Genomic DNA, 22,863 nt, shown 5'->3' on the forward strand with positions numbered 1-22,863 from the left:
TTAGTCGTTTGATCGTTACTAGGTTTTTTTTTATAATTAGGAAAGTTCCTTCGGTGCCCTACCTTAGTTAGTGGTGTGTGTCAGTAGTAGGTGGTGCTTATCTTTGATTACAAGTCACATTAATAAATTTTCGAAGTGCCGTTCCCTGTCACTCGGTGAAACAGAGCTATTATACTAGGAATCAGCTGTCCGTCCGCGCACAGTTATGCTTATAACGTATACATAATTATATAATACTTAAATATGTATCATTGTTACATGTATTGCGACGACAAGGGATAAAAATAAAATAAAATGCTACAAACCAATATGGTGTACAATTCCAATTTATATTTAAAAGAAGATGAATTAACAATACTATAAAAATGCCGTAAATAATGTCGAGTGTACTCCTTATACTGTCACTTGTTATTATTTTCGGCATCGACTAAAGCTTTTTTGTGACATTTATAGAATACAAAATATCTTGACATGGCGATTTAGCATGATTATGAAGCCGAAGGTGAAGGCTATCTATCAACAAGTCCAAACATAACCGAATGCCAACGAATGTACGGTTGTTGATTGGTGGTAGTAAATATTAGATCGCGGTGGTAAGATTTTTATTTTTGTATGTAAAATCAACTGTGATAATTCCGAAAATTCGGCTGGCGGTTCAAACTAGTAATGCTGAAATATTACAAGTTTGAACATAAGCTCTTCATTCTAAAACAGTAACAACTTTTAACAAACTTTCAACACATTTTAGACTTCCGTTCACTCGCAGCTTTAACAGATATTTATCACTAAACAATAATTGTCTCTGCTCACAAATGAAAAAAAACCGACTTCAATTACTTCGACAAGTAATAAATAAAACGTAAGTAGACACAAAATGATCAAGTAGTTAAGTTTTGATACACGAAACACTAATTTTCAATTATGACGGCCTCAATAAGTCGATACTAATAAGGCGGACCGAGACACAGTTGCACAATTACAGCCTATGTTACTGCAGGACTTCTTCCTCTCTGCGGGAGTATTTCCTATTACTTGCACTTTAGATAGATATTACGAAACTTATTAAGTAATTGAAGTTTGAAACAGGCAAGAAATTATATTACATTTGTTTAAATTTCATCGTATTCGATTATTGTATTAGTCTACCTTTGCTTATCCGACTTCATCCAGTAGTAATAATAGAAGTTATAAGTAATTATATTAACTTGCATATAAATATAGCGTGTGCTGTGTGGTTACGCCAGTAAAGAATATAGCCACCCGCTCTTTTCCCGTGGGTGTCGTAAAAGGCCACTAAGGAATAATATAGCACAGTTAGTATATAGAACAATAGCACAGTTCCACTACTACCTTGGAACTTAATAAATTATAGTTTAAAAAAACAAAAAAAAATGCCTTTATAGCTAATCGAACTAAAAAGTAGAAAATAATTTTTAATTACAAAGAGTTTATATTACATTAGTAGAAGATCGAACAATCAATCATAATTATTAACTTCAAAATAAAGTTATAATAAAATATAAGTTATTAAGAGAATAATTCAATTCAGAGTAAAAAAGTATTAGCCTGTCACGGCTCCAACTGTATCTCTGTGACACGGAAGCACAACGGAGACTTAGAGCTACACACATATAGTTCCGTCACGCCCTGTTACGGGGTTAGGAACTCCAAAAATTGCACAAACGTAAAAACCGCACAAAGAATCTGGTCACAGACACAGATATAATGGTAATAATGCAGTCAATAACTTTATGTATACTAACAAAAATCTTGTCATCGCGGTTCAGGATTTATAAACGACGATAAGTGCCATCTATTAACAATCGATTCAGTTTCGCTTGTCGTTGATGCCACTTCTCGTCAGTTACAAATGACGAATCACGATGACAAGGTTTTTATTGTTGTACATAAAGTCAATTATGATCATTTTGAATATTGGGGAACAAAATACCCTCTCGTGTATCGCTTACAGCTGGGTCTTCAGTTCCCAGTTTTTAACATTTCAAAGAAGTTTTAGATTTCAATGCACTCATAGCCTTAACGTAACTATTTTACTAAATCAACGTCATTCGTCTGTAACACAACGCAAACCTTTAATATGATTTGTTCTATCCAAGTTGAGATGTACACAAGTTGTAGTCTGAGCTGAAGAGAAGGAAAAGTTATTAGTTTTCCTTTGAAATTACTCGGGTATATGTTGGATCTAAAACAACCGCCCTGGTGTGTGAGTGGGGGCTGGTGTGAGTGTTAACTTCAAACACCGACGGTTTTCTGGTTACATTTGTATTTGTACAAATATTTCTTACCGGTTCGGATGTCTACCCTTGTGGGTAGACAACCTCTCCCCGCTGTACCTCGGAGAGGATGTTACGCTGTCGGTCCCGGTTATCATAAAAACCTTATAGCGATCGTTCCTCATAGTAGGGAGCAAATCCGCCAACCTGCAGTGGACCAGCGTGGTGGATTAAGCTTCAATCGTTCTCCTACACGGAGAAAGAGCTTAGAGCCTATGCTTAGCAGTAGAAAATTACAGGCTGAACGCGATGTTAAATTTATAAATTTAAATATAAAGAAATCAAGTCAAAGTATCGTTTTCCTTCGTATAATTTTATAATTCAGTATAGAAAGTGTAAAACATCACGACGTTAGGTCTGAGCTACATCCGCGAGGGGGCGCGCTGATCGCGGCTCGTAGTGTCAATGTTAATATTTAATCGAAACTTGCTGAAGAGTCGAACATAAACTTATAATATAACCACTTACAGTAATGACTTCGATGAAATTATAATTATTGTTAATTGTTTTTTTTTTTACTTCTCTCTAGTTCTAAGAACGAATTCTGCAGTGAATTATCATTCCCTTACAATACACGTTTTGGAGATTTAGAATGAAATGAACCATAGTCGAATGATCTCTAATGAAGGTTCGTACAAATAAATGTTCGCTATAGGTTTCTTCTTTTTGATAGATGGCGCTGATCGTCGACCTGTAAATACTGAATCGCGGTGGAAAGATTATTGTTTTTGTATGTAAAGTCAACTGTGATAACTTCGAGTGTTTGGCTTGAGATTCATTCTAGTAACGTTAAATAATTACTAGAAAGAATCTTTGGCCATTAATGTAAAACAGTAACAACTTTTAGAAAACTTTCAACACGCTTTGTATTTCCGCGCACACTCAGCATTAATAAAAATATATAACCAAAACATGGCGAACATTCACTTAGTCGGATATGCAGAACATGCGTAATTGTTATAAAATTCTTAATCTTAAAAACCTGTGGCATAAATTAATTTTTAAATACATATTTTATAATAAAACTTCGATATTTTTGGCATTAAAAACACTCAGAACGCGTGTAATAGTTGTGATTAAACGCAACTAAATATATTACGCTTTAGTGACATTACTAGTGAGCTTTGTGTCGTTGACTTTAACTGAAACAGTATTTACGTAACAAGAACTTTGACCCTCTGTCTATTGTGTGTGTGTGTGTGTGTTGGTTGTTTTATTTAATATCACAATATATATGCTGACATTGCTTATATCGATTTAACTCAACAACTGTTAAACAAATTGGAACGATTACAAAACATGTGTATTCGCTTCATATTCGGGTTGCGCAAATTCGACCATATTTAATAATAGAAGAGACATTTTCATATTTTTCTTATTTTCGTGCGTGACAGTTTCTCCGAGACCAATAATTCACATATGAATATCACATCAGAACACGTGTGTGACATCGACGTAATAACATTTTTCCCTACTTTTCGTATTTATATTAATATATAATACTCATAAAAAAATGGTATTAAGGCGTAGTAGACAATGAATAATTTTGAATCGTTCAAAATATGGAAAAAATATTGCTGGACTGGATCGCGGTAGAAACTGAATCTCGGATAACGTTTAAATTTTTATACGACTTTTCGGTAACTAAGAGATATTTGTATTTCACGAGAAGTTGGATTCAATTTCACGATTCAAGTGACGTCAGGCGATGGTTTATTATGGATAAGACTGTGTACATTTTAGATCTATACTTTATAAGCTGGAGATCTGAGAATACATACAAACATAATTATATTATATCTACATGTACTTATAATAACAATTGTGACATTAGTTTAAGAGTTACGAGCTATCGACCCCGCGCACTACTTCAACACTGCCCACTAAGCAGCTCATAGAAGTAACCACAAGAACTAATCAAACTGACACAACGGACGCCTCTCCGTGCTCAACAACAAACGTCTCGTCCGCACAAGTCTCGACGAATCGTAAAGAAATAATAATCTCGATAAAAGAACGCTTCGAGTGGAGACGGACGCGCCGTGTTCGATGTAAATTAGTACTTTAAATAAAACATCGTCTTTGTTTGAGGAAACATTGCGTCTCCTTCACACGGATCACTTGTTACGTTTCTAATTGATTAGATCGGTGAGAGTAAAATATTTTCTTTTGGTTCTGTATTTTTTTTTTTTTTTGTTTGAAACTAGATTCGCGCAGTGCGGTTGTACTTAGATGTTTAGTTGTTGTACCGTTACTGTGACTTGTTTCGCAATGTTTTGAACATATCCTTATTGCGCAGACTTTTTTAACATAATGAGTGCTTTTAGAATTGGTTTAGTCAGTTTTTAACAGACTTCCAAAAAAGGAGGAGGTTCTCAATTCGACTGTATTTTTTTAATGTATGTTACTTCAGAACTTTTGACTGGATGGAGCGATTTCGACGAATTTTCTTTTAATCGAAAGTTGGTGTGTGTCATTTGGTTCCATTTAAATTTATTTGAGACCTAACAACTACTTTTCGAGTTATATCTAATAATGCGTTTTTACTTCACGCTTTTTTCGTCGACCGACGTTGTATTATACCGCATAACTTTCCCATGGGGACCCAAAGAAATCGAGGGAAACTCTCGAAAATCCACAATAACTTTTTACTGGTTGTACCGATTTTGATAATTTTTAGTTTAATCGAAAGCTGATGTTTATCATGTGGGCACATATAAATTTTATCGAGATCTGATAACTACTTTTTGAGTAATCTTTGATAACGCGTAGTTACTTGACTATTTTTTCTTCGATTTACGTTGTATTACTCGTCAATGTAATTGAAGTCGGTTTTTTTTTCGTTTGCTAGCAAACACAATTATATTTAGTGCGTTTCAACATACTTTTGGGATTAGACTGTGAGCTGCAGGTGAAACCGCGGGTCACAGTAATTTATTTTATTTTCCTCCCAACTACTTTACATTAATAAACTAATTTACATATAATATTTTATAACGTAGCATTATATCGCCGCTGTGATGAATTTTTTTCTTATGATAATTTATTTTAAAGTTCACCTGGAAACATCTGAATCGTCACGAGTAGCTACTTATGCTAATTTTTATGTATTAATTATGGTATGTAAGTAAATGTATTAGGGTTCCGTTTCTCCTACATGGTGTTAGGGGACGGAATTAGAAAAATTGTAGTGAATACACAGTATCTTATGAACTATTAGCGCTAGCTACAGTGCTAACTACACATTAACTACTGTGCTAACACTAGCAAAGCAAGATATTCTCATAATTGATTATAAACACAATAATGAAAACCTTGCCACCGCGATTTGTAACTTGATGAGTGCCATCTGTTACCAAGTAGAAACATACACGGTGCATTCGCTTTTGTTTGATCGGTTTAGTTTTGCTCGAACCATGAGCGCCATCTATCAACAAGTTGCAACATACACCGAACATGTCTATGAGGTTCAGTCGTAGATCGGTCTGTTACGGGTATTGAATCGTGTTATTAAGATTTAATTCCTTCTATATAAAGTCATTTATCATACTTTTAAAAGCGGGAGAACGGTCTCGTTCGTGTGCCGTTTGCACGATGATAACGTACTCTTATTTTCGATAAAATCCCGCAAAAGTTGAAATTAATTACAGATTTCTAATAAATAAATAATGTAACAAAGTTAACTTATCGCGGTTTTCCATACACTTTCCATACACTTTCGACCACTGGGTGATCACTAGTTACTATAAATAAATAAACATTATTTGTCTTGCATGAGAAACCGTTTGAATTGCAACTTTAATTTATCAATAACAACGATGCGTTAGTCACAAAGTTCGTTTATGCTTTAAGTAAAGCAAATCTAAAAATTGATCAAATTCCTCTTGAAAAAGTAACCTTTACAATAATCTTATGGATGAAATCTAATTTTCTTTAATTATCAAAATTATATTTATGTAGAAATATGAAAATCTTTACATCGCGATTCCGGTTTTGTTAGCGATGATGTGCGCCATCTATCGACCAGTACAATGATGCTCCTTTTTAAAATAATCAGTACCGTCGTCACGCAACACCATCAGAGACAAAAGTCGCTCTGTCTGTCTGTATGTTCCAGTTTGTGTTACTTACTTTCTAGCTGGCTACATGTGCTTGGAAGCGAATAAAACAAAAAGTAATTGAATGTACATACGAAAACATTCCTCTATATTAAACAATACAAATCGTGTGACGATCCAGAGTTTATAACTAAAAATGAAAGTTACGCAGATCAAACACAATCAATATTGGATGTACTCGTGTGTTTCTACTTGTTACTAGATGGTACTCATCGTCGATTGCTTATTGTGAATCGCGGTAACGAGATTTTTATTTTTATATGTAAAGTTAATTACGATCACTTCGAAAGTTGAAAATCTTGGAGAGCCGCATAACGCATCGTTATTCTGCACTCCAAATTTTCGCAAATATTTAAATTATAAATTTCAAAATAAATATTCAACGTCGTCACAGACGATACTTACAGACGGTTACCAATACTGAATCGCTGTGACAAGGGTAATAATTAAGACGAACAGACAGCGGAGTTTTATTAGTGTCGTTCCTTTAAAACCTTTGGGAAACGAAACTGCAAAAATAGTGTTTTAAATTTTAGCAGTTATTTACGTATGTCGGTATCCATTATTTACATTATTCACAGTAGGTATACATTTGAAAAGTCGATAGTTAGTCTATATGTAAAAACATCGTAACCTTGTCAAAACAATTGATATTTAAGCATCTTAAAGTTCAGTTCAATAATTGTGTTTGCTCGCTAACGAGAAATAAAGCGACTTCAATTACGTCGACTAGTAATGTAACCCAGTAATACAACGTGGGTAGACGGAAAAATAGTCAAGTAAGTACACGCTATCAAAGATTACTCAAAAAGTAGTAATCCATTTTAAAAAAAATCACAACGTTTCAGATTTCCGTGAGCTCCTAACCGTAAAGGATTTTTGTTACTAAACATCGTCGCCCGTCTGTAACAAGACTGACATAAATAATAATTAAAATTGGTTTTCCTTGTAACACGTGTGTGTATTTCTTTATTTTTATCCGACTCCCAAAACAGGAAAAGATTGGTAAGATTGAAAGGTATTTTTTTATGTATTAAAAAAAATCATCAAACTAGGTCCCATGCAGTAAAACGTTCTCGGGTAAGACACTTAAAATACGGTGGAATTGATAAACTCCTACTTACCTAAAAAATGCCTTAAGATAACAAACTACTATCATTCACTTTGTTTTGTTTTTACTTGTTTTTATATCTACTATTATAACGCACATTGTGTATAGACTAGCCCGTTGGCGCAGTTTGTAGTGTTTGTGTTTTTACTGCTCCGCGGTTTGTGGGTTCGATTCCCGCCTGAGTCTGTTAGTAATATTTGTATTTATTTATTTATATATATGCGTTATCTCGATCTATATTTATCAAATAAATATTCAACAGTCTGCTGTTACATGCACCACGAGCATTAAGTTGCTTACCATAGGAACAAACGACCGTGTGTGTATATTATAAGACAAAAAAAACATACTGTGAAATACCAAGTGTTTACCTATTATAAATCTTGAGATAGCCCTGTGACACGAACAGACAGCAGAACGAGCAGGAGCCTTAGTTAGAAGTTCCGTTACACACAGTGGCGTGGTAAGGAACTGCGAAAATTCGCAAGATAAACACATACACACACTTGCCTCTATAAGTTCGCGCCAAAAATTGCGTGAATTCTCCAGCGTAGTGAATATGGGCAACACACGTGAGTTTACGCCATTTATGGCGTGAATTTAAGGAGGCCTATGTCCGGCAATGGACTGCGATAGGCTGAAGTGATGGTCTGATGATAATGATGATGACATTTATCTATTATCGAGTAAAAACACATCGAAAATTGTCTGCGCCTCCTGCGATAAGCTATATAAGTCGAGTTATATCAGGTAAATTATGTGAACAGGTGAATCGTCACGAGTAGCGACTCATGTTAATTTTTAAGTATTAATTATGGTATGTAAGTAAATGTATTAGGGCTCCGTTTCTCCTACATGGTGATAGGGGACGGAACTAGAAAAATTGGGATGTTTTCGGATTACCTTATATTAGTGCTAGCTACAGCATGATGTGTGGCGCGAACTTGGGGAGGCCTATGTCCAGCAGTGGACTGCGATAGGCTGAAGTGATGATGACAGAGCTAACTAAAACGTTAACTGTGCTAACGCTAGCAAAGCAAGACATTCTCATAATCGACTATAAACACAATAATAAAAACCTAGCCACCGCGATTTGTAACTTGATGAGTGCCACCTGTTACCAAGTAGAAACATACACGATACATTTGCTTTTCTTTGATCGGCGTAGTTTTGCTCGAACCATGAGCGCCATCTATCAACAAGTTGCAACATACAGCGAACATGTCTAGGAATGTTCAGTCGTTGATTGGTCTGTTACGAGTAATGAATCGTGTTGTTAAGATTTTATTCCTTATATACATATAAACTCTGTTATTATAAACATTTTTGAATATCATATCAAAAATGTTTAGAATTCCTAATGTGGGGGTAACACAAAAATAAAATCGTCTGTTATTATAGTTTTAAAAGCGGGAGAACGGTGCTTGCACGATGATACCGTTCTCTTATTTTTGATAATTTCCTGCAAAAGTTAAAAATAATTACAGATTTCTAATAAATAAACAAATAATGTAATAAAGTTAAGTAATCGCGTTTTTCCATACAAGAAATTTGTTTATTTATTTGTTTTATTAATTAACTCACGTCGTCCTGCCGGTTGTACCGATTTGTCTTTCGTGCAGGAGTCATACTTGTACTTTGATCAATCAATTTTTTCAAATATATATCTTTAAGTTTACGACAAAAATATAGTTAGTGAATTCGTGTGAAACAACTGACGCTGACCTCGGTGATGCTGAGAGTGTCGTTTTAATAGTGCTTTAAGCTTATTGTGAGATCCAGGAATAAATGTATCGGTAATTCGGTATATACGAGTAGCAAGGAACAATTTATAGTATCTAAGATTTTATTTTTGTGTTACCCACATTAGGAATTCTAAATGTTAACAATTTATAGTTTAATTTTACAATTCAGTAATTTTTTACTATAATTTGATTCGTTTGTTAGAACATCTTATTTTTGAATTTATTAGTGTTCCGTTTCTCCTGCATGGTGATAGGGGACGGAATTAGAAAAATTGGTATCTATTATTGTTGTTAACTATTAGCGCTAGCTACAGAGCTAACTACAACGTTAACTGTGCTAACGCTAGCAAAGCAAGACATTCTCATAATCGACTATAAACCAAATAATAAAAACCTTGCCAACGCGATTTGTAACTTGATAAGTGCCATCTGTTACCAAGTAGAAACATACACGGTACATTCGCTTTTTTTGATCGGCCTAGCTTTGCTCGAACCATGAGCGCCATCTATCAACAAGTTGCAACATACAGCGCACATGTACGTCTGTATGTATGGTCTGTTACGAGTAATTAATCGCTATGTTAAGATTTTATTCTTTCTATATAAAGTCAGTTACAACACTTTTGACAGCGGGAGAACGGTCTCGTTCGTGTACCGCTTGCACGATGATACCGATCTCTCATTTGTGATAATTTCCTGCAAAATTTGAAATGAAGTACAGATTTGTAATCAATCAATTTTATAGAAATATATACATTTGAGTTTATGACAATAATATCGCTAGTGAATTTGTGTGAAACAACTGACGCTGACTTCTAGTGACGCTGAGAGTGACGTTTTAATAGTGCTTTAAGCTTATTGTAAGATACAGGAATATATGTATCGGTATATACGAGTAGCAAGGAACAATTTATGGTTTAATTTACAATTTTGTAATTATATTTTATTCACTTGTTGTACCTAACACCTAATTTCATTTAGTATAACATTATAATTCTTAAGGAGTGAATTCCAGTCGCGTGTCAGAGACATCTCATACATTTTGATCATCTCTGCCATCAAATCTTTTCATCTCTCGTTTTTACCACTCTTAACAAATTTCCAACGAGTTATAGATTTTTATTCGCGCAGAGTTTCAACGGAAATTTATAACCAAAACATTAAACACGTACAAAACATACAAAGCATACGTTTTTAACCGACTTCCAAAAAAGGAGGAGGTTCTCAATTCGACTGTATTTTTTTTATGTATGTTACATCAGAACTTTTGACTGGGTGGAGGGATTTCGACAAATTTTCTTTTAATCGAAAGGTGGTGTGTGCCAATTGGTCCTATTTAAATTTATTTGAGATCTAACAGCTACTTTTCGAGCTATATCTAATAATGCGTTTTTACTTGACGCTTTTTTCGTCGACCTACTTTGTATTATACCGCATAACTTTCTACTGGATGTACTGATTTTAATAATTCTTTTTTTGTTGGAAAGGGGATATCCTTTGTTTGGTACCAAGATAAGGAAACCAGGATCTGATGATAGGTTCCCAGAGAAATCGAGGGAAACTCTTGAAAATCCACAATGACTTTTTACTGGGTGTACCGATTTTGATAATTCTTTTTTTGTTGGAAAGAAGATATCCCTAGTTTAGTACCATGATAAGGAAACCAGGATCTGATGATGGGATCCCAGAGAAATCGAGGGAACTTCTTGAAAATCCGCAATAACTTTTTATTAGGTGTGCCGATTTTAATGATTTTTAATTTAATCGAAAGCCGATGATGTGGTCACATTTAAATTTCATCGAGATCTGATAACTACTTTTTGAGTAATCTTTGATAATGCGTTGTTACTTGACTATTTTTTCGTCGATCTACGTTGTATTATACGATGATATATATATATATATATACGATGTAATTGAAGTCGGTTTTTTTTTCGTTTGCGAGCAAACACAATTATTTGTTGTAACTTTCGTCAAAGTTAGCTAACCTAACCTAACCTAAGCCAATCGTATTCTATTTTGTTGTAATTGATTACTGCAGTAAAGTGAATAGATCTGTTTCACTGCAGTTAAAGAAATAACTGGCCAAGTGCGAGTCGGACTCGCGCACCGAGGGTTCCGTACAAACAAAATTATTAAAAATGTTTTTATTATATGATAAAAAAAAATCTTGTTTGCAATTTTTCCTATATCTATACAAAAATATAAATATGGACTATCTGTTTGTAATATTAAAGTAACCAATTTTTGATAAATACATAATATGGATGTATACACGGTACATATTATACCAAAATAACACTTTTTACAATTTTTGTCTGTCTGTATGTATGTCTGGCTGTCTTTGCTCCGGCTAATCTCTGAAACGGCTGGACCGATTTTGACGGGTCTTTCACTGGCCGATAGCTGATGTAATAAGGAGTAACTGAGGCTACTTTTATTTTAGAAATTTATTTATTTTACAACTGCGAACTAAAGAATAACTTTTTTGTCAAATTCCACGCGGACGAAGTCGCGGGCACAGCTAGTAGAAATATAAAAATCTCAGCACCCCAATTCATTGTTAAAGTTTTTAAAGTTTACAACGCACGTGACATCTGACACTTGCCTGTAGGCCTCAGCTAGCGGGTGTGTACACGTTCACTGCACTCACTAACACTACTCTAATGTATATATTTTGTCCATTAGAAAACAAGACAAGGTCTGGGGCTTGGGATCTTGGACAATTGATAGATTGATACTCTGAATACGAGGTCTATTCCTTAGCGTAAATACAGCTACGACATTTTATTTCTGCTGATTTCTGTGACAGTAAGTAAAGCTACGATCCATCAAAACTACTTTTTTAACCGACTTCCAAAAAAGGAGGAGGTTCTCAATTCGACTGTATTTTTAACCGACTTCCAAAAAAGGAGGAGGTTCTCAATTCGACTGTATTTTTTTTTTTTTTTTATGTATGTTACATCAGAACTTTTGACTGGGTGGAGCGATTTCGACAAATTTTCTTTTAATCGAAAGGTGGTGTGTGCCAATTGGTCCCATTTAAATTTATTTGAGATCTAACAACTACTTTTCGAGCTATATCTAATAATGCGTTTCTACTTGACGCTTTTTTCGTCGACTTACGTTGTATTATACCACATAACTTTCTATTGGATGTACCAATTTTGATAATTCTTTTTTTGTTGGAAAGGGGATATCCCTAGTTTAGTACCATGATAAGGAAACTAGGATCTGATGATGGGATCCCAGAGAAATCGAGGGAACTTCTTGAAAATCCGCAATAACTTTTTACTGGGTGTACCGATTTTAATATTTTTTTATTTAATCGAAAGCTGATGTTTGTCATGTGGTCACATATAAATTTTATCGAGATCTGATAACTACTTTTTGAGTAATCTATGATAACGCGCAGTTACTTGACTATTTTCTCGTCGATCTACGTTGTACTACTCGTCGATGTAATTGAAGTCGGTTTTTTTTTCGTTTGCGAGCAAACACAATTATTTTTTTCTTTTTTTTATGTATGTTACATCAGAACTTTTGACCGTGTGGACCGATTTCGACAAATGTTTTTTTAATCGAAAGGTGGTGTGTGCCAATTGGTCCTATTTAAATTTATTTGAGATCTAACAACTACTTTTCGAGATATCTAATAATGCGTTTTTACTTGACGCTTTTTTCGTCGACCTACGTTGTATTTATACCACACAACTTTCTACTGGATATACCGATTTTGATAATTCTTTTTTTGTTGGAAAGGAGATATCCCTAGTTTAGTACCATGATAAGAAAACCAGGATCTGATGATGGGATCCCAGAGAAATCGAGGGAAACTCTTGAAAATCTGCAATAACTTTTTACTGGATGTACCGATTTTGATAATTCTTTTTTCGTTGGAAAGAAGATATCCCTAGTTTAGTACCATGATAAGGAAACCAGGATCTGATGATAGAATCCTAGAGAAATCGATGGAAACTCTTGAAAATCCGCAATAACTTTTTACTGGGTGTACCGATTTTGATAATTTTTAATTTAATCGAAAGCTGATATTTGTCATGTGGACACATATAAAATATATTGAGATCTGATCATTACTTTTTGAGTAATCTTTGATAACGCGTAGTTACTTGACTATTTTTTCGTCGATCTACGTTGTATTACTCGTTGATGTAATTGAAGTCGGTTTTTTTTTCGTTTGCGAACAAACACAATTATTGACTTCTAATAATTGTCTGTGTAGTATCTGTTTGGGAATTTACAAACCATGTGTCAATATAATGACGGCCGAGTTACAGTTTGAAATTATTTAAAATTAGTTACTATGCAATGTTGTGGTTATGCAATATTTAGTTTCTTATAACAAAGAGTAGTGTTGAGAGAGTAGTAGTTGTATTTGGTAAGTTTTTTAACCGACGAAAAAAATGCTTTTATGTTTTACGCATCACTTTTTATAGAGTAGTCCGGTTTTGATAATTCTTTTTTTATTGGAAAGAATGTACCCCGAAGTTGGACCCATATTAATTTTGAAATTAAATTGATCACTTGCTGATTGTAAGATATGACCACGCATAACTTTTTACATGATAATTCTTTTTTTGCCTCCAACCTTTTTTTTCTCGTTATTAGATTCTTCTAAATATCTTTTTCTCATTCGAGGAGGATTTTTTGTAGGCCTACCTATGTTTGTATATAAAGCCTGTTTTTATATGTATTTATATTATACAACACATAATGTTTAAAGAAGTATTTATTATATGAAAGTTAATACCTTAAGTAAGGTAGATATTTTAAATGTAATGAAAAATTAAGCATGTAGTAATTTTTGGATTACAGCCACAAAAAATATGAAATAAAAACTTTTTAACAAAAAAATTTACCGCCGAAAAAACTGAAAAGCAAAAAATAATAAACCTTTGTTATTTAACCTTAATAACTAACTTCTTAAGGTAATGAAACTATAGCTAAGTATGTATTTTTGTCAATAGCTGAGTTTTTAATTAACCTTAATAACTAAGTTCTTAAACTATAATAACTGTAAGTATAGCTAAGTAATTTTGAGTCATGGGATTAGTAACTCTCACAAACTTTAATTGATATATAGCTATTAAGGTGACCCGGTGGACTAGAAGGTCAGAATTACATAAGTTTTTAAAAGTTTTTTTTTTTTTTAAATCTATATAACCACTACAACTTTGAAAGTTTTAAAGGACTATTTAGTTACAAAGAAAAAAATAATTTAATGATTTTAAAGATGGCATTGAAGTTAGTCTCATTAAAAAAAGAACCTGAGCGGCGCGCGATGATTTAGCTCTTCTGTGGGTCTGAAATAAAATAAAAAATCAAAACGGGTCTTTAATCATTAAAAATAAACCTATCAGGAAGTAAAATGAAAAAAAATGTGTTTTTTTATGAAATGGCGCGTTGTTGAAATTTGTAGGGCGAAAATTTCGATTTTTTTTTTTAAATCATTTTTCGCATGTGAATAAATAAAAAATAATCGACGCAAAAAATTTATTTTTCGCGATAGCTGTTAGTATATTAAATAACATATTGAAATTTGAAACAAATCGACTTAGTAGTTTTTTTTGCCGTTCGCCAGGCAGAAAAAGGTCGTTTTGAGATAAACGCGCTTAAAATTGTAGTCAGGGAAATTCTCAAAAAATTAGATTAGATTAGAGATCGTAACTATAGTAACGGTAATCAGCTAGCTATTCCAGCCCCATATAGTATAGCCTCAGTCCTTTCACACTCTTCAATATCTTCAGTTTTTTCAGTTCTGAAAACTAAGATATTTCCCTTTACTAAAACTCAGGTGATGAAACCGAAGCAGATGCGTTCCGCCGAACAATATAATTACTATTCTTTAACGATTAGCAGGAAAGTGGACATAGGGTGCCAATCAAACCACCAATTGCAAATTCATGCGACGTTTCGATCCTTTATTGGACCATCATCAGGCATCTACAAAATACAAAACATTGAAGAAAGTTGTATACCTAAATTAATCCACAAACAACAACCAAACAAAAAGAACCAAATCATCAGTACCTTTACATACGGTAGTCAAAAGACATCTCCCCGTCAAAGTTCTTTCATTATGTAAGATTCTAAATCCAAATACATTATATATTATTTTTAAGTTATATTTTAAACTGTAATCTCTAAATTTTGAAAATTTAAACTAAAACATTTGAATTTAATAGGTAACAATATGCACAATTTTAAGTTATTAAGTTTGTAGTAAGTAAAATTGTGCATATTGTTACCTATTAAATTCAAATGTTTTAGTTTAAATTTTCAAAATTTAGAGATTACAGTTTAAAATATAACTTAAAAATAATATATAATGTATTTGGATTTAGAATCTTACATAGTGAAAGAACTTTGACGGGGAGATGTCTTTTGACTACCGTATGTAAAGGTACTGATGATTTGGTTCTTTTTGTTTGGTTGTTGTTGTGGATTAATTTAGGTATACAACTTTCTTCAATGTTTTGTATTTTGTAGATGCCTGATGATGGTCCAATAAAGGATCGAAACGTCGCATGAATTTGCAATTGGTGGTTTGATTGGCACCCTATGTCCACTTTCCTGCTAATCGTTAAATAATATTTATAACAAATGGACACAACGATAAATAATGAATATAATTACTGACTAGGCCAACCGGCCCGACTTCCTGCTTTGGCGCTGACCTTTGAAATAGGTTTTACAACATGAAATACCAAAAATATCGTTGTTAAATTTTAACTGTATATTTTTGAAATACTATATTTTCGAAATATGAAAAAAAAATTAAAGAGATTGAGAGACAAGAGAGAATTTTAAGAGATTAAAAGAAAAATTATTGTAATTATTTTTAATATTCCTGCAAGTCCTATATATGTTGGTATAGGAATTTTAATATTGGTATAATAAACTGATATAAAAATACATGGTACAGCTAATCTCGCTGTGATAATATATTTTTATATCAATATCAGAAATAATTTAAGTCGAGTATAAATAGCATGACAAAAGTCTTGCCAATGCGATTCAGAAATTGTAACTAGAGGTTAGCGCCATCTGTCAACAAGTCGAAACATGCGCCGAACATTGAACATTCACAGCATGCAATACGAAAATATGGCTATTTACTGCTCAGTTTGATCACAAAACCGAATAGAATTGTATTACTTATTTATGTTGACGTTTTAATATTTCAAACCATACGTTATACGTACATGGTATTATTGTACTACAGCGTGAGTTTTGAATTACCATATAGCAGACGAGAGATGTTATTCGCCGAGAATATAAAGTACTGTGTAATGTGTTCTATCTCATTCTCATACTCTGTCACACATTTGTGTGTTTGTTTCTTTATCGTGACGCATTGTCGTTGTATCGAGTCTCAAATCACAACGATTCCAAAGAAGTTTTAACTTAAAATAATTTGATATGTGGTGGAATTACGAACTAAACATATTTCAACTGCGGTAGTTGCACAGCAGGAAATATCTTGCATGACATCTGGAGCAGCCTGACTGTACCTCGATCTTATACAAGATCACAGCTAAATAATACTGCTTTCAAGCAGTGTTGCGTTCCTTTGGTAAGGTGATCAAAGATCTTGGATATTGGGGATATGATCGGGGTTGTGATGCTTCTGGCGTTGCAGACGTTTATAAGATGCGCTAATCGGTGAGTCGTAGCCTTGTTTGATAATCTAGATGCATAAAAAAATACAATACAAAGAGTAATAATAGTTTGTAACCGCGATATTTAGATTATATTTCTTACTATTTACGCTCTAAATTTCAATGAACCTGCTTTGTTAACGGATAATTTTAGTTAAAGTCGTCGTCATTCTGCGCAGATTCTGACAGAACGAGGGTTCAAAGCGCAATTTGATCTTGGAACAGGATAAGATTGTCCGGCGTTTCGGTGATTTTGATAATTTGAAAAATAAAATTATTTTTCTATTTTACAGACAGAAATGTATAAATATTTAACTTGGTGTTTAATTTTTACTTCAATGTGTTTAACATTTGCATAAAAGACATTAAAATATTAATCTCACAGAGGATGTTTATATATTATGAACGCGAAATACATATGTATACGACTACACATACATATATCATACAAATGATTGCGAAATCGATTCGATCGATTTTGACTAGCCCGTTGGCGCAGTTTGTAGTGACCCTGCTTTCTGCTCCGAGGGTTGTGGGTTCGATTCCCACCCCGAGTCTGGGTGTAATATAAATATTTATTTATAAATTTATATATCTATTATTTATAAGTATGTTTATCGAAAAAAAAATATATATATAGCTATATACCAGTCGGCTGTTACCTATAACACAAGCATTAAGTTGCTTACTTTAGGAACAGACGACCGTGTGTGTATTGTGTAGATATTTATTATTTATTATTATTATTAAATCAATTCTAAAAATCAACTGAATGCTCATATAAAAAAACGATACGTATGTGTTAATCTTATTCTTTCTTAATTCTTAAGCTTCACTCACTTCCCGTTATCTGGTTTTTACTGGTTAGTGCGATACTTACAGCAAAATAATTTTAGGTATGCCTTATAATTAAATAACATAGTGTTTAATGTTATTATACCTATTGTAGTAAGAATTGAAAGTATCAAGACGATTGGTCTGAGCTACATCCGCAAGGGAGCGCTCTTATCGCGGCTTGTAGTATGAATTATAATATTTGATTAAAACTTGCTGTAGGGTTGAATATATACGTGTAATAACACTGTTTAGAGTAATGAGAGAAATATCGTCCAAACTATAAGTTTCTCAAAGTGGACCATCTGTAACTGTTCAAATTGCTTTTTGTTTTTCTCGATTATGAATAATGAACCGCGCTGGCAAGATTTTTGTTCTTGTGTATAACGTTAAGTAGGTATATTAATTTCGAAAAATTGATTTAAGGTCCTGCGAGTGACGCTTAACAGTTTCACTTAAAAATTTAACTTTTACCATAAAGAAGTTGTATACATTACAGAAGGTGTCTCGTTCATATTTTTAAAAACAGCAGAAACTTTGACCTTATCTAAGTCTACGGTTCTTCTATTATAAGCCATGATGAGAAATTAAAGACAAAAGCGAAATGAAATGAAATAAAGACATAATGGACGTGTTTACAAAAAATAATTATTGTGTCGGTAGATTCGTAATTTAATTTTAATCTACCGTCACATAAAAATGACAAAATAAGACAGTATGAAAATGAGTTTTATTGAGAGCTTAAGAAATTATTCCAATTTAAAATGTACGCCGCAATTTTGAGTGAATTTCCCCTACGAGACAAAGGCTATCGTTCACTAGTCAGTACCACAAGGAATCCAATTTTTTTACCGACCGGAACACGCTTACATCAACTTGATTTCCTACCAATATACATTACATGAAGACATTGTCATACTGCGTTCCTATTGGTGGGACGGTACACGCATTAGAATCGTTACAATATTAAATTGATTAATTAAAATTGTAAATAAAAGTAGAAATGCATAGAAATGACTTCTATGATTATAATAACATTTTAACGCTTATTATTTATTTACAAATTTAAACAGCGAAAGCAATTTGTATAATTGTGTTTGCTCCCAAAAGAAAAAACCAACTTCAATTACATCGACCAAATAACACAATGCAAGTAGACGCAGTCAAGTAAATACGCATTGTTAGAGATAATTCAAAAAGTCCTTGGCAGATTTCATTTAAACAGGAACACATAATAAGCACCACCTTTCAATTAAAAAAAGAATCATCGAAATCGGTCAATCCAATACAAAGTAGTGGGGTGGAGCACATAAAATACAGTGGAATTGATAGCCTCGCCTTTTTTTAAGTCGGTTAAAAAAAATGTCCTAAAGTTACAAACTATTAACATTGACTTCGTTTTGCTTTTATTTGTGGTTATATCTCAAAGACAACCTCGTGGGCGCAGTTTGTAGTCGCCAGTCTTCCCGCTCCTTCTTTCACTCGTGCCAATGTCTGTATGTGCCATACAGGTGATTATCGTGGTTTGAATGTTTTTTTTTGTATTCACTAAGTCTGTTTCCAGGTCTCTGACACAGGAATGCGAAGACTTAGTTATGGGGGTTTACCGACATAGTTATATAAAATAAAATAAAATACTAGATTCTGTTACAAAAATCAACACCCGCAGTGCAAAATTTTGTCTTAAATAATGTTACGTAGATCAAGCACAGTCAATATTGAATGTACTGGACATGTATGTTTATACTTGTTACTAGATGGCACTCATCGTTGTTTGCTTATTTTGAATCGCGGTAACGAGATTTTTATTTTTATATGTAAAGTTAATTACGATCACTTCGAAAATTGAAAATCTTGGAGAGCCGCATAACGCATCGTTATTCTGCTGTCCAAATTTTCGCAAATATTTAAATTATAAATTTCAAAATAAATACTCCACGTCGTCACAGACGACACTTACAGACGGTTACCAATACTGGATCGCTGTGAGAAGATTTATAATTGAATCACACGCCGTTACAAAATTAATGATCAGTGTTTATCGTTATAGCTTTTTCAACTATAGTAGTCTGTAGTATGTCCCATTACTCTTCTAAACATAGCTATATATATATATATATATATATATATATATATATATATATATATATATAGCAACTGGATATTAGAGTACTTATTTAATTAGAGTACTTATCTACCAAATCATATTATTCACAACTACCCCATTTAATATTACTACCCCCACTATGCGTAAACAACTTCAAGTAAATGTACCTTACTTATTGTTATTATAAATCTTATTTACATCTCTCATGTTTGGTGAGTAGGTTCTTATTACCTTCAAATGGGGCTTGTGGGTGACTAATTAACGCTCTAGGGTAATTAATAATGTAGCTGGAAAAGCCCTAGGGCGGTAAATAATTAAAAAAAAAACACTTCTTTCTTTCAACAAGTACATCTAAACATCATACTGGCAATAGACATCATGCATTCAGCCCAATGACCAAAGAGGTCGCTTTGCTATTCAGCCTTGTCTACGTGTGAGTATAATAGTCATCAATTTTAAATATCGAACGGCGAAGCTCAATTTCGATCTTGAAAAAAAAATTAAAAGTTCTTTACTTGATTCTTTTTAATGAAAAAAAGCGGGAATAGAAAACTTTTACTTTAAATATTGTTTGTTTAAATATTGTTTCTTGTAATGCCGGTTTTTTTCTACTTACCTCACATTCGAGATTTAAAGCAGAATAATTAGCTCGGGTGTAAGCAACACCCTCGAACTATAGGCGCCCTCGCTGCGCTCGTGCGCCTAAATATCTCGGGCTGCAATTGATGCCTTACGTCCCTTGGCTACTCTAATCTACTATTATTCACACTAACGTACGCACCGCCAGGTGCATACGTCATTAATATGTTAATCTTTAAGAATTTTAGTTTAGAACAAGAAATGGTTCAACAGTTCAATGGTTCAATGGTCTTCTTGGTTATATTATTTTGTTAAATGAATATTATTAAAATATATCTACTTTGACAGCTAGGTAAGTGCAACCCACGCCTTCCTTAGTGTCAAGAAGATAAAACACCGACTTCGTAATTACCTTTGTATACTGTAATTAAAACCTTGCCACCGCGACTTAGAATGTTGTATTTAATCATGAGTCCTATCTATCAATGAGTCAAAACACAACGAATATTATCCGTGTCCAATGTGATAAATTATATAAGTCGAGTTAAACTTTTTTGTGATTATTACAAAAAAAAATTATGTAGTTTTGGTCTACTCACATTATTCTATCTGCAATAGTTACGCAAATAATTTTTATACAAAATAATATAAATCTGTCGAAAATTCCTAAACATCGATATTTATCAATTTTTGCTCTTTTCTCAGTAATCAATCACTCCAAGTATTCAACAATATTTTTCGTGCTTTATGACTTAAAAACGATCTCGTATTTAATTACCCGACTGCCAAGGAAGGGTTATGTTTTTCGCGCGTATCTTGTATGTATGTATGTTTGTATGTAATATTCTTTACTACCTCATATTTCCAGAACCACTGAACGGATTTACATAATTGAGGTATCGTTAGGTTTGTCTTAGCTGCCCAAGTGTTCTTAGATAGGTGACATTAAAAAAAATTAAACATGGCGGTTGCGCGAAGCCATTGTAGTTAATGAAAAAAAATTTTTTTCTCGAATACTACAATATGGGTATCAAATTGAAGGACACAATACAAGGATTTTAAAAAGGTATATCATGATTATTATTACCGTAATACTAATAAAGAAATACAATATTAAAGTTTAAAAAATGTGGACTTTGCTCTTTCCCACGCTTATGCCATGCCAAACTCGACTCCTAGGCGTCGATCAACTTCGGGGTGTAGCCTTTCTAATAAAATACAATGGTTAAAAAAAAACATACAATTAAAATTACAAATAAAAATAAATAAATGTCACACTAATTTACAATTACATTAATAAAATCAATAACAAATACATAGTACCAAATACAAACAAACAATTTTAATAATAATTTCATTATATTAAAACTACTAGTTGTTGACTTAAGCAGTCACCTATTTGCTAAAGGTCAGGCTTACGTTGCTTTGAGCAGAGTGAGATCTTTCTCCGGGCTTGCTATCAGTTCTCTTGACCCTAAAAAATTACTTAATCAACCACATGATGTAAACTGTTTTAATGAATTGAACCTATTAAGGTTATTAATAAAAATATATATATTCTACTGAAAAATATATATTTCTTCTATCGCAAGAACACTCAGTTACGACCAAACTTCATAGATACATAAAATATAGTGTTGCCAACGCTTGACAAGTATTGAAAAGTTAAATTTTTCTTCTTTAATTATCTATTGTTGCAACAGAACCGATTACGTAATTTGTCTGACTAAAAAGACATAAATAAAATAATAATTAAAAAAAAAAACAAAAAACCCGCCTGCGTGCATAAAGAGAGAATGATTTGACTTATCCTTCAATTTCATGCCTCCGACTGCATATTATCTACGACGTTGCATAAAGTTTCGAAGGACTACCGTATTAATATATTTTAAATGTACAGCACAAAATGTTTGATATTGTTTCTATTTATTTCGTTGACTTTGTGTGCATATTGAATTTTTATCTTGTTCCAGCTTTTTCAGTTGATTTTCTATTAGTTGTTCTTCACGCAGGCGGGTTTTTTGTTTTTTTTTTAATTATTATTTTTTCAAATTTATTTTTCAGTATATTTTCATGAATACTGGTGTATCTAAAGTTATATCCCTTTGAACCTAAAACTCTTATATACCGGCAAATACGGTGACTTATGTGTATAGGCGAGTCGTAACGATAAGCGATTCATTTTAATTTTTATGTATTAATCTCACTTTAGTATAAGTTAATGTATTAGGGTTCCGTTCCACCTACATGGTGATAGGGGACGGAACTAGAAAAAATTAAGTGAGTCTCTTATGAACTATTAGCGCTAGCTACTACAGCCAACGCTAGCAAAGCAAGACATTCTCATAATCGACTATAAACACAATAATAAAAACCTTGTCAACGCGATTTGT

General features: G+C 33.0%; 1 long non-coding RNA gene across 1 annotated transcript; it reads left to right on the forward strand.

The window, feature by feature from the left end:
• The first annotated feature begins 53 nt into the window (after nt 1-53).
• Nucleotides 54-20,320, forward strand: LOC123666276. The gene is made up of 3 exons (XR_006745199.1): nt 54-70; nt 10,098-10,103; nt 20,238-20,320. It is a non-coding gene; the product is annotated as an uncharacterized LOC123666276 (long non-coding RNA).
• The last annotated feature ends 2,543 nt before the right edge of the window (nt 20,321-22,863 follow it).

Source organism: Melitaea cinxia, chromosome 25, assembly GCF_905220565.1.
Source record: "Melitaea cinxia chromosome 25, ilMelCinx1.1, whole genome shotgun sequence".
Lineage (NCBI taxonomy): Eukaryota > Metazoa > Arthropoda > Insecta > Lepidoptera > Nymphalidae > Melitaea > Melitaea cinxia.